Source organism: Drosophila subobscura, chromosome J (assembly GCF_008121235.1).
Source record: "Drosophila subobscura isolate 14011-0131.10 chromosome J, UCBerk_Dsub_1.0, whole genome shotgun sequence".
Lineage (NCBI taxonomy): Eukaryota > Metazoa > Arthropoda > Insecta > Diptera > Drosophilidae > Drosophila > Drosophila subobscura.
The window spans coordinates 4651902-4663704 of record NC_048532.1 but is presented as its reverse complement, the minus strand read 5'-3'; positions in this window follow the sequence as shown (position 1 = coordinate 4663704).

Genomic DNA, 11803 nt, shown 5'->3' with positions numbered 1-11803 from the left:
ATGCGTAACGTAAGCCAAAACCGTTGACATAACGTAGCTCTCTAGCATTTAGAAGAGCTGCAGACCGAACCTAGATGCTCTCTGAACCCCTTTTTGGTGCTCCTTTGTCTATAATCCTGAGAGAAGTTGCTCTTAAAGGTCCGATGATGTTGTTGCATGTTTTGGGCTACTCTTCAGTTCCGACAGAGGGATTGCTTACGGGGCTGACAACGGACTAAGAAAGACTTTATTTAACAGTGATTTTTGAGGGTTATGCAGCAGATTAAAGCTGCAGCCACGACTCGACTCGACTCGCTGACAAACTGTTGCCACTTGTGTTCTGTCATGAATTATTGTTGACGCCAGCTCTGGCAGCGAGAGAACGAATCCCGAAAGAACAAAAATGAGGCCGCCAAATAGTCCAAAAAGAAACTCAGCCAGAGAAAAAGAGACAGACCGAGAGAGAGAGAGAGAGAGAGAGAGAGAGAGAGAGAGAGAGGGGGAAAATCCAATTCCAAAGGCATAAATCATGGCCAAAAGTTGCAAGGCTTTTTAAGCGACATAAATACAATAACTAACCAGAGGGAAAAATATAATTGCAAATGGCCCAAAAGGCCACACAACGAGTCCTCCGACATGCCGGCCCAAGAAGGGCAACTAAGCAGGATCCTTTTGCTGTAGTTGTTGTTGCTGTTTGTTGTCCTTATTATTATTGTGGGCCCAGTTTCAAGTGTCAAGCTGTGGCTAAGCGACGGAGTGTGTAGCGGGGAGGGGGGTGGCAGCCAACATTCACATACCGAACATAAATTGCTGAAAAGTGTGAAGAGAACATAATTGTAACATTCCTCGTTTTGGCCCAAAGCAATGCACCACCAACACACCCATTCCCCCCACTCGGCACTAGCAGCAACCACCAAAGGCAGCAAGACCACCAACAACAACCGAGTGGAGTCCTGAACACAGTCAGACATGGGGCCGGGACAGGCCAGGATGTTAGAAGGCCTGGCTGATTGCCTGCCTGCCAGTTGTTCTTGTTGTCGGCCTGCCTTTTTCAAGCATTCAATTATGTATGTCTGCGATCCCTGAGCCTGCCACAAACACACTCCTGCCACACACACAGTGAAACATAGAGACAGACCGAAACAAGGCAAAAGTTTTGTAATGCCCGCCAAAAAAAAAATGAAAAGGGAGAAAGGCCCAAAGGAAGGGCACCAAAAGGTGTGAAGGGTGTGTGCCACACGGAGATGACTGCCAAGCCAAAGGCGACTATTTGTTGTTGTTGTTGCTCAATGGAGAGTTTTGGGGTATATTAGCTAGTAAATGAGCTGTGTCTTAAGATAAACAATGTCCAATCCCTCAATCAGGATGAGAGATATTTCTGGGTAAAATAATCTAAGTTTGGTGTTCCCGAACATATTATTTTGGTGGCCCCAATGGGTTCAGGATTTTCCATAATCCATGGAGGTATTATTATATTATTATTTCTCATGTTCACCGTTGAAGTAAGTCTCCATCTGGAAGCTGTTTACCCCTAGCCCTGAACTACATTTCTGTGCCTCTCAGTAAGTGTATCTACTATTTATTGTGTCATGGGGTTTCTCTTCAATTATTCTTGTAGATTATGCCGTTTGTTTTTATACCCGGTACTCGAAGAGTAAATAGGGTATATTGTATTTGTGCGGATAACGGTTGTATGTAACGCACAGAAGGAAACGTTTCCGACCCCATAAAGTATATATATTCTTGATCAGCATCAATAGCCGAGTCTATGTCTGTCTGTCTGTCTGTCCGTCTGTCCGTCTGTCCGTCTGTCCGTCTGTCCGTCCGTCCGTCTGTCCGTCTTGTTTGTCGGCTAGTTCTCAGAGACTATAAGAGCTAGAGCCACCAAATTTTGGCACCAGACTACTGTATGCTCACACTGAAACCAGTGTATTTCAAAAATGAGCCCCGCCCCCTTCCGCCCCCGCAAAAGGGCGAAAACCTCCCAAATCTACAATTTTGAAGATAACAGAAAACTAAAAACGCCATTCCGTAGGGAATGACCATATCTATCAGATCACCAAAATGGGATCCGATTGGATCATTATTATAGCCACAATGAAGAAATTAATTTTCAGTGGCCAAACCCACCCTGTCCCGCAGCTTATAGCAAAACACTGGCCGTCTGCCGCTGGCTCTGCCTCTGCCGCTGGCTCTGCCGCTGTCTCTGCCTCTGCCGCTGGCTCTGCCTCTGCCGTGAGTCTGCAGTGTGTGTCTATAGGGGAGGGTGGCGAGCTAAAGGAGCGTGTTGGCGTGAGTAGTGTTGTTGATGTAGATGGAAGATGAAGAAAAAATGTAAAATTTGACAAAACACCGCTAAGTTGCAGATGTAGTACTGAGTGCCGGGTATAAAAGTTGTGACGCGTAAGAAGCGTCTCACACGTCCCTTCTCGTTGTTATTGTCGCTGGAGCGCCATAATGTAAATGTAGCACAAACCTTTTTTATAACATACAGACAGACAGACAGCAAACACACACACACATGCACATATATGAAGAAAGAGAGCGAAATAGATAAAGAGAGGGACAGAGATAGAAGGACGAGTTATGTGTGAGCTTTCGCTTTTTGTTGTCCTGTTGTTCAGAACTCTTCAGAGTAGGGCCGGGAGGTCGGGACGTCGTCGTCGTCGGCACATAAAAAATAACAAGAAAAACTGGACCAACTGGGTGGAGAGTAAGAGGGACTGTAAGCGGGGTAAGAGCAGTCAGAGTCAGCTGTTTGTTGGCCAAAATATGTGTGCGGAAAAACTTTGTTTTCGGCCCTCCCTCTCGCTCTGTGTGCCACGTTTGACTCTGCCATTTAATTTCCAGCCCGCTTTCGAGCAGCACTTCAACTGTGAAATCAGCAAATGGCATCAAAAGTGCGATTATAAGTATGTAAATTTATACAAACATACATAATGTAAGTATACAGACATGCACAACTACATGTATATGAATATTGCATGTGTCGAGGTCAAAGTTTTATTCACTTTTGATATACAAATATGCCAAGGTCCTATAAGAGAGAGAGAGCGAATTATGGCCAAAACCAAATCGAAGAAACTGAATAATTTGTGAAAGACAAAACCCAAAAACCCCAAAACTTATTTTCGGGTGAGTGGCTGACATTTGCTTTAAGTGCTTGATTTATGGCCATTTGAATTGCCAGATACATAAATATTTCAGCTCTGACAAATGGAATTAGGACAGTACGAGGGAAAGAAGGCCATAACAAGTGGAGAGGGGCAGGGTGTGCGGACTATTATAAGCCATACAATTAGAAGATAAATTGTGGTTCTACCAACGCGGATATGGCTGCATATTTTGGATGGGAAGTACAGAGATCATCTTATTGGTGAAGCGATTCCAAAAGATTTCGCAGTACGTTTGTGGTCAATGGGTCACCATCAAAACGATTTCTGTGCTTCTTTTTTGGGGAACCTCTTGAAAAGCTTTTGCCCCGTCAAAAATGCCCACAAAGCGTGTCCGAAATATTGTCCCAAAGGGGCAACAAAGAGCCTGGCTGGCTGGCTGCCTGGGAACTAAAAGAAACGGGAACGAAATTCGTGTTCCGCTCAAAGAAAACTGCAGCGGAAACCGGAATTCCCAGCGCAAGATGTCAACCCTGTTAACCCTTCGCAAAAAACTCCAACGAAAATTGAAAGAAGCTCAACCAGAAGGAGAACCCCAGCAGTGGAACCCTCATCAGGCAGGCGAAAAAAAGCTGAAGTTTGGGCTGGCCAACTGTGACCCCACACCTTCCCCCACCATCATCGGTACAAGCGGGAAAAAGTGGAAGGCATTTTCTTCTAATAACTGCGCAGCAAAAAAAAAAGAAGAAAAAAACGAGACGATGAAAATGAAAACGCAGAAAAACGAGACAGCGGCAATTTCGCTTACAAAATTGCCAAACCAAAAAGGACTTTGAATTCCAATTGCAAAGAGGAGGACTGGCCGAGGACGGGGCGGAACAGACGAGGTTTTAGGGAGGATTCTGCTCGTCAGCCTTAAAAACGCAACCGCAGAACATGCACAGACGTGCCACGCCCCCCCACACACACACACACAACGGTCCAACATAAATCATAGACAACAACAACAACAAGAACAAAAAATGGTAGAGAAGAGTGCGCACCGACAACAAAAAACTTTCAATATCAGCAATGCAAATTTGGTTTGGCCAGAGGGGTGGCTATAGATGGGGGGAAAGGAGAACTCTGATGACGCAACGCCACCCAAAGGCAAATGTTGCACGGACTATTGAAATCTATGCAGCACTAGCAGCAGCATCAGCCGCCGGACGAGCCATCGACGATGAGTCAATAGGGTCAGTCCCGTTCCGCACCCCCCTCGGGACACAGTGGACAAAAGTTCATTTCGAAAAAGCAGAGGGACGCAAAAGCATTCGGGGGAAGTCGCGATGTGATGTAAACAATTTTTGTTTTTCAAAGGAAATGAGTGAAAGTTTGCAGTCCTCTTTGGGCACAAAACAAGCTCCAACACAGAAGAAGTGCGCTGCTGCCGTTACTTATGAAACGCTGCCTCGGCGCCCAAGCACTCGCCTCCATACTTTTCAATTGCATCTGAGACCACTGTGCCGATCGGCGGTTTTGGCCAAAGGGTAACTAGTAAGTTCCTGGCATGGAGGTCCGCCCTCTGGGCGCAGCATTTGAAGAGCTTTATGCAAACGTCTTTTGCATTGATGAGAATGCAAAAAGTGTGGACTGACGGGCAGAGAAGGAGGGCGAGTGCAGAGAGGTCAGGCTTTTGTCGAAAGTAATTAAAAATGCTGCAGTTGATGCTTAACTAGTTTTTAATAAGTTTTTAATTAAAAATAAATATGCATTTGTGTGTAAAAAATGATGTACGGGCGCAGATGCCCGAAACGAAGGACCAACGCCCGACCCATGACCCACGACCCACAGCACGTGACGATGAATGGTCGGGGATCCAGTCCTGCCACGTGGCCAAGCCGCTCAGCTCAGCTCTGCTCTGCTTCAGGGTGGAAATTGTGAACACATCATCATCGCCATCATTATCTTTTTCCTCTGCACTGTTTGTGCTTCTCATTACATGGCGTGTAGACAGGGCAAACAAAATTGAATTAGCATAGCAGCGAGTGAAGAAAAAATCACGCATACGCCAGCGCGTCTAGGGAGGTTTTGTCTTAGGGGAATCTCCTCCGGGATATGAGCGCCCCCCAGCGTCAGCTCCAGCTCCGGCTGCTTCCCAGCCTCCCAGCCTGATGTCCTACAATTGCCCTCAACAACGGTAAGTGTTTGAAATGCCTAAAGATCCAAGGCCAGAACAGGAGTGGTCTATCGTATGCCTTATTCAAGTAGATATTAGCATTACCTCTCGGTCTTTCTTTCTATGATCAAGCCAGAAGCTCCTCCTGCCACTCGCTGTATCTATGATTTATCTCAGCATTAAACTAATCTGATCCTGCGAATTTGCCACCTTCGTGTAACCTTTCTTTAGCCACACTTCAGCATGACAAACTCCTCGACTTAGCCGTAATTCCTGGGCCAAGTAAACAAAATATTCTAAATGCAGGCAACTTGGATTAGAGTGGTTCAAGTGAATGGCTCTCCATACCCTCTAGGCCCCAGGCTGCCAGGCGATGGGTGTGAGGGTTGCCTTGGTATTTGCTTTCACTAACGAATGCAGGCGGTTTCACTGGAGGTCTCTGTGGAGGCATCTGGGTCTCATGAGGTTGAGGTGGCTTCGCCTCTCCTCACATCTCCTCACCTCAGCCGACCGCTCTCTAAGCGTGGCACGGCTCAGAGATGAATTCAAGCGCAAAATTATGTAGCCACACATAGATACACACGCACACACACAGAGAGTCATGGCTGTACGAGTGTGTCTGTGTTTGTGGGACAATCAAGCAATGAAATTTCATGCGTTTGCACATGCGTTTGCCCTTGGACGTCGACCCCCCGCATAGCTTAAGTTGGATTTGGGGTATCCCCCTCACACTTCCCTTCCACCAACCAGAAATACCTACCACCCATCCACCCTACCACCCAACCTCTCGCTTCATAAACAAGCAACACATTTTCACTTCCTTTGAACCTGTTAGGAATTTTAAAATTATTTTTATATTTTTTTTGGTAGATTATCCGCTTTTAGCCTGCGCCACGCCTACGTCCTGCACGCCTCAATGCCACACAATGCACAAAGAGCACGTACCAAATAAACAGGGAGGGGGTGTGCTGGCCTTGCCTGGTCTGGCTAGTGATCCCAGCGTCCGTTGTGTGCAAAAATATTACTTGACTGACATTTAAATTAACACAATCACAGTTATTGGGCGCTCAACTCCAGTGGGCGCTCGACGCTCGTTCGGGGGCATGGGATCTGTTGTCCTGAATTGGAATTCGTGTTCCATCTCCAAAAGTCACTCCACCAAAAAGTAGAGCACGAAATCTGCACCACAATAAAAATGAGAACAAAAAATTAGGTTACACAAAAACTTGAAGAATCTTTTGTTTGGGTTTTTGACTTCGTTCGAGTGCAGTGGGTGCACGTGGGATCTCCATGTATCTGCAATTGATATTGTCCTAATTGAATGGAACATAATCTAGTTGTAGAGAGAGTACTTCATAAACAATTCGTTTTTTAAAGGAAGGAGATAAACAGGGAAAATAATTGGAGAATATCATACAGCTTATTTCAATAGAAATTATTATTATACCCGGTACTCGAAGAGTAAATAGGGTATATTGTATTTGTGCACATAACGGTTGTATGTAACGCACAGAAGGAAACGTTTCCGACCCCATAAAGTATATATATTCTTGATCAGCATCAATAGCCGAGTCTATGTCTGTCTGTCTGTCTGTCCGTCTGTCCGTCTGTCCGTCTGTCCGTCCGTCTTGTTGAGCGCCTGGATCTCAGACACCATTAAAGCTAGAGCCACCAAATTTTGCATCCATACTTCTGTATGCTCACACTGTTACAAGTGTATTTCAAAATGAGCCACGCCCCTTCCGCCGCCGCAAAGGGCGAAAACCTCCCAAATCTACAATTTTGAAGATAGCAGAAAACTAAAAACGCCATTCCGTAGGGAATGACCATATCTATCAGATCACCAAATTGGGATACGATTGGATCATTATTATAGCCACAATGAAGAAATTAATTTGCAGTAGCCAAACCCACCCCGTCCCGCAGCATTCACACTCTGCTTCGCGCTGTTTATGGCCTGGCCCCTGACACGTCACTGCCTCTGCCTCTGCCGCTGCCTCTGCCGCTGACTCTGCCGCGACTCTGCAGTGTGTGTTTCTAGGGGAGGGTGGCGAGCTAAAGGAGCGTGTTGGCGTGAGTAGTGTTGTTGATGTAGATGACAGATGAAGAAAAAATGTAAAATTTGACAAATAACCGCTAAAGTGCAGATGTAGTACTGAGTGCCGGGTATAAAAGTTGTGACGCGTAAGAAGCGTCTCACACGTCCCTTCTCGTTTTTTTTTAAATTTAATCGCTACAGCGAAATTGGTTGGTCGCATAGAAATTATTGTGTTAAATCTTCGTTCAAGATTTTTGACATATTTAAATGTTATGAAAGTGAGTTGACTATCTTCCTGTGAGTTTTAGTTCAGGTTATTGGCCTTAAACAAAAGCTTTTTCATAGATAATGCAAACCAACCAATACCTTTCTTTGAGGCACTTGCAAATTGCATTTCTGTAAGATATATTTTCATGGCTTTTCGGCTGTTGATACTTTTCTTCTTACTTATTTTTGACAAAAGTTTTTGTCATGTCTGTTCGTTGGAGTGAATTTAGTTTTCCCTTATTTCTCTTTCCCTAAACATCTTCACCTGAGATAGGTTTGATAAAACTGATTTTCCTTCTCCCCCAATTTATACATTTCTCGTTTGATTCATCTGTAAATGGTTTGTCTTTGCATCTCGGGTTACACGACAATGTCACGATGTTCAAAGGACATCCTCTTTCGAGTGGCAGACCCTGCTAGTAGGGATATATTCCCAATTGACTTGATAAATGTTCAATTAAAATTTCAAACTGCCGCCCAATTCCAACTTAACATTTGCTTTTTGTCTTTGGCTGCACTATTGTGACATTTTTTTGTCTGGGCTGGACCAAACATTTGACCCGGAGTCTCGGTCTACGGTCTACGGGTTGGTATGGGAGTGTGTCGCTCTATCTATCCATCTCTATCCCCATTCTACGTCTCGCTCGCTCTGTCCTTCTCTGGTCGACTTATGCGCGTGGGCGTTTTTTAATCAAAATGTAACAAGCCAAAAGCAAACAAGGATAGCCCTGCCCTGGTCTATACTGTCCTGTTTTGTCCTGGCCTGGCCTGGCCTGGCTTGGACACCACCCTCACCCTCCCCTCACCCTTACCCACTCACTGTGTGTGAGCCAGGACAGAGCTCATGGCCTGGATTAGTAGTGCAACAAAAAAAGGAAAGGCCCGAAAACAGATAACGAGAGTTGGAAGCCATAGAAAAGATAGTTCTTGTTGCCTTTTCTTGCTGCACACTTTTTATTGGACTTTATGCGCTTTTGTGCCCGTCCTCCCAGAGACCCTTTGGTGTTTGCTTTGTTCAAAGGCAAGAGGAAAGAGGGAGCAAGATGGGGAGAGCGGAAAGGTAGCATCCCATATAAAAACCCATGGCCCCGGGATAAGGCAACTCAATAAGCGGGGACCCCAAGAAATACACCAAACGAAATCAAATGAAGGGGAAGTCTTACTAATTTCGCCAGCCTCCTTGCCCGCAGGTTGATTAAATATTAAGCAAACCGATTGAGGATCCTGTGGGTTTGCCGGGGGTTCGGGGTCAGGGTTCTGGGTTCGGGTACAGCTCAATTGTTTACCGTATACGGCCAATTTGTGACTAAATCGAAGTCGGAGATGAGCAGCCAAAGGCGGGGCTAAGCTGCGTGTAAGCTCTTGAAAGCGCCACTTCATCAGTCTCTGGTAATCGGAGGAGGAGGAGGTGGACCAGGAGCCCCAGAGTCCTAGCTTGAGTCCTTTGTTGGTCAGTGCAGAAATTAATTAACCAGGAACACACAGGGCATAGTTTCAATAGCTGCTTCATCTGCTGCTGCTGCTGCTGCTGCTGCTGCTGGAGTACAAGCTGCTCCAAGTCCACAGTCCAGCTCATCCTGGCCATACAATAAAACAATAACAGCCCAGAGTTCCAGCTGCCAATCCTACTTTTGCCACACACCACAGCATACCCCAGACTCCCCCTCATCAACACATTACAAGCCACTCAATAAGCTGCCATCGACGGCGCCTAAAGTGCCAAGAACACACACAAATGGAGGAGGACAACGATGCTGCTGCTGCTGCTGATGTTGATGATGATGATGATGATGGGGCCGATGATCGGGATGATGAAGCCCCCCAGTAACTGTAATTTGCAGCGTTCAGTTTTGGTTCAAAGGCGTCGTCAGGCGCCTTTCCTAAGAGGCAACTGGGAGAGGCCGAAGGTATGGATAGGGAGCGAACCTTTTGTTCTCTGACCTCATTGACTAACCAGGCTCTCCTAACAATGTGAAGGCTTTAAATGCCTTTTCTATGGAAGCATTCGTCCATGTGGCTAAGATTTTTGTGCTGGTCATCATCATCATCATCACCACGAGCCTCAATGCTGCTGATGACGATGAGGATAGGGACAATGACGAGGCTGGACACTGGTCAGTGCTGGCTAAAGGTAAGACAGAGGGTTGACTGGAGAGTTCTACCAAGAATTTAGGGTAATCGGAGAATCGGAATAAATAAATATGTTTGCCAAAGATATATCAGAGCTATCCAATCTCTCTCATTAAGTAGCCAATTCATTTATCATCAAATAATTGTTTATTCTGGAAGTTTTCGTGTTGCTTTACTTTTCGCACCACTCACGCATCATTCCGAACGATATTGGCTTTGGCATTCTTGCCGATTGTACGCAACTTCCTTTATGCCTAACGATGTGTTTGCCCCTCCAACTGTGACGTCTTTGTGCGGCCCTGACTTGGTCAGTGGCTCCGGCTTCTTCACTGGAGAATGTGTATTGGGTTCATTCTGTGCTGGCCATGCGTGTGGTATTAAAAACAAAAGACCCATAAAGATTATGTCAAAAACAAACTATTCAATTAAGTAACTAAACTAACTGACAGTGGCAACAAAAGAAACACTGCTTCAAGACGATTTGGACGGCTTCCACACATGCCACAGATGCTTTCCACACACCCACTCATCCACATGCCAACTGTTGGAGCAAACTTTTGGTCTTTGTCAAGTCAAACACACAACAGAAATTACAGAAACGTCGTCTAGCCTCTGGACCCTTGCTTTTTTCTTTTTCTTTTTATTTGCATAGCAGCGAAAGAGATGAAGATAGTTAACTAGAGGAGAGGGAGTGAGAGAGGGATTACGTGTACGAGTTCGAGTTGAGATGAGGAATGGCTGATTTCGTATCTTCATTTCTCTTCAGTTGCATTGGGAATTTGTCTTAAGAAAATATAGCTAATATTTTTAGCAGAGGGTACGAGTGGGGTGTATTTGTTTGATGAAATCTTTCGTCTAAGCTGCCAATAACGGAGTCTTTTTTCTGTGCAACTCCAGCTGAAGTTTGGCTTTCCAGCGCATCCACTGAGTCGACTCCTTTTTTGTTGGCCCAATTTCACTTGTTTCTGGACGTACAGAAGGACTCATGTCCTCTGTCCAATCTCTGTCTGTGGAGTAGTCCAAAGAGTGGACGGAGTCAGTTATTGGCATTATTAGGCAAAAGGCTTAGGGCGGGACGCGTGTCAGGGCCCTTGGCATGAGCCGGGCCAGAACGAGGCTGATGCCGAGGCGGAGTCACTGCCACGTGTCATAAAATAAACAATAATCCGAGGCAGCGCCTGCCATTCCACATTGCTGCACAATAAATTGTATCTAATAATGCGCGCCGTGCAATAGAACAAACAATCAATCAATAGACAATATTTTCTCCTCTTCAGGATTTTCGTTTTCGATTCCGATTGCCTTAAAACAAAGGGCAAAACAATGAACACAGAACAGAGCAAAAAAATAAAGAATATAGATGGAAAAAACGATAGAACTTGTGTAAGGAGTAGGAAAAGATAAATATTTATACCCGGAGCGCAGTGCAGGCGACGCTCGACTTGTTTTTTCAGCTTCGTTGAGCGTATAGAACTAGATAGGAACATCGGGTGGCCGGGACCATCCAAAGGGGTTGGGGTCTAAGGTGGGTAAGAGCATTTGTAGATAATAAAAAACAAGTAGGTAAATACAATATAAATGCTGGTAGCTTCGCCCTCAGCCTTCAGCCCTCACCCCTCAGCCCGATCTCAGCCTCAGCCGCAGCAGCAGTAGCAGCAGCAGTAGCAGCAGCAGTGGTAGTGGCAGTCCCAGTCTGTATCTTCTGCCTTTGCTCTGTGTATCTTACAGATACAATTCGGTTGCAGCAGTGGCAGCGCTTTTGCCAGCACTTTTATTACATGCGACTTTTCTACAATTTGTGGAGCCATTGTCTTCTCCTGCTGCTCCTTCGGCACCTTCTGCCGCTACTGCTGCTGATGGCCGAGGGGCCAAAAGTGTTTGAATTCACTGGCAAAGCGGAAAGGCAAAGAGAACGAAATGAACTACGACCCATCCAATGCCCGGACGGGGTTCAAAGAAGGATGATGCCACTGCCACTTACTCAGCCACCCGAGAAAGGTTCACAGTCTTCCGTTTTCTGCTGCGATGGCATTCTTATTTATAAACCCCAAGGCAAAGCTGAGGAAAGGAAACTACCTTCTTATGGAGATTCTCGTTATCCTGGCGGGCAATATAACA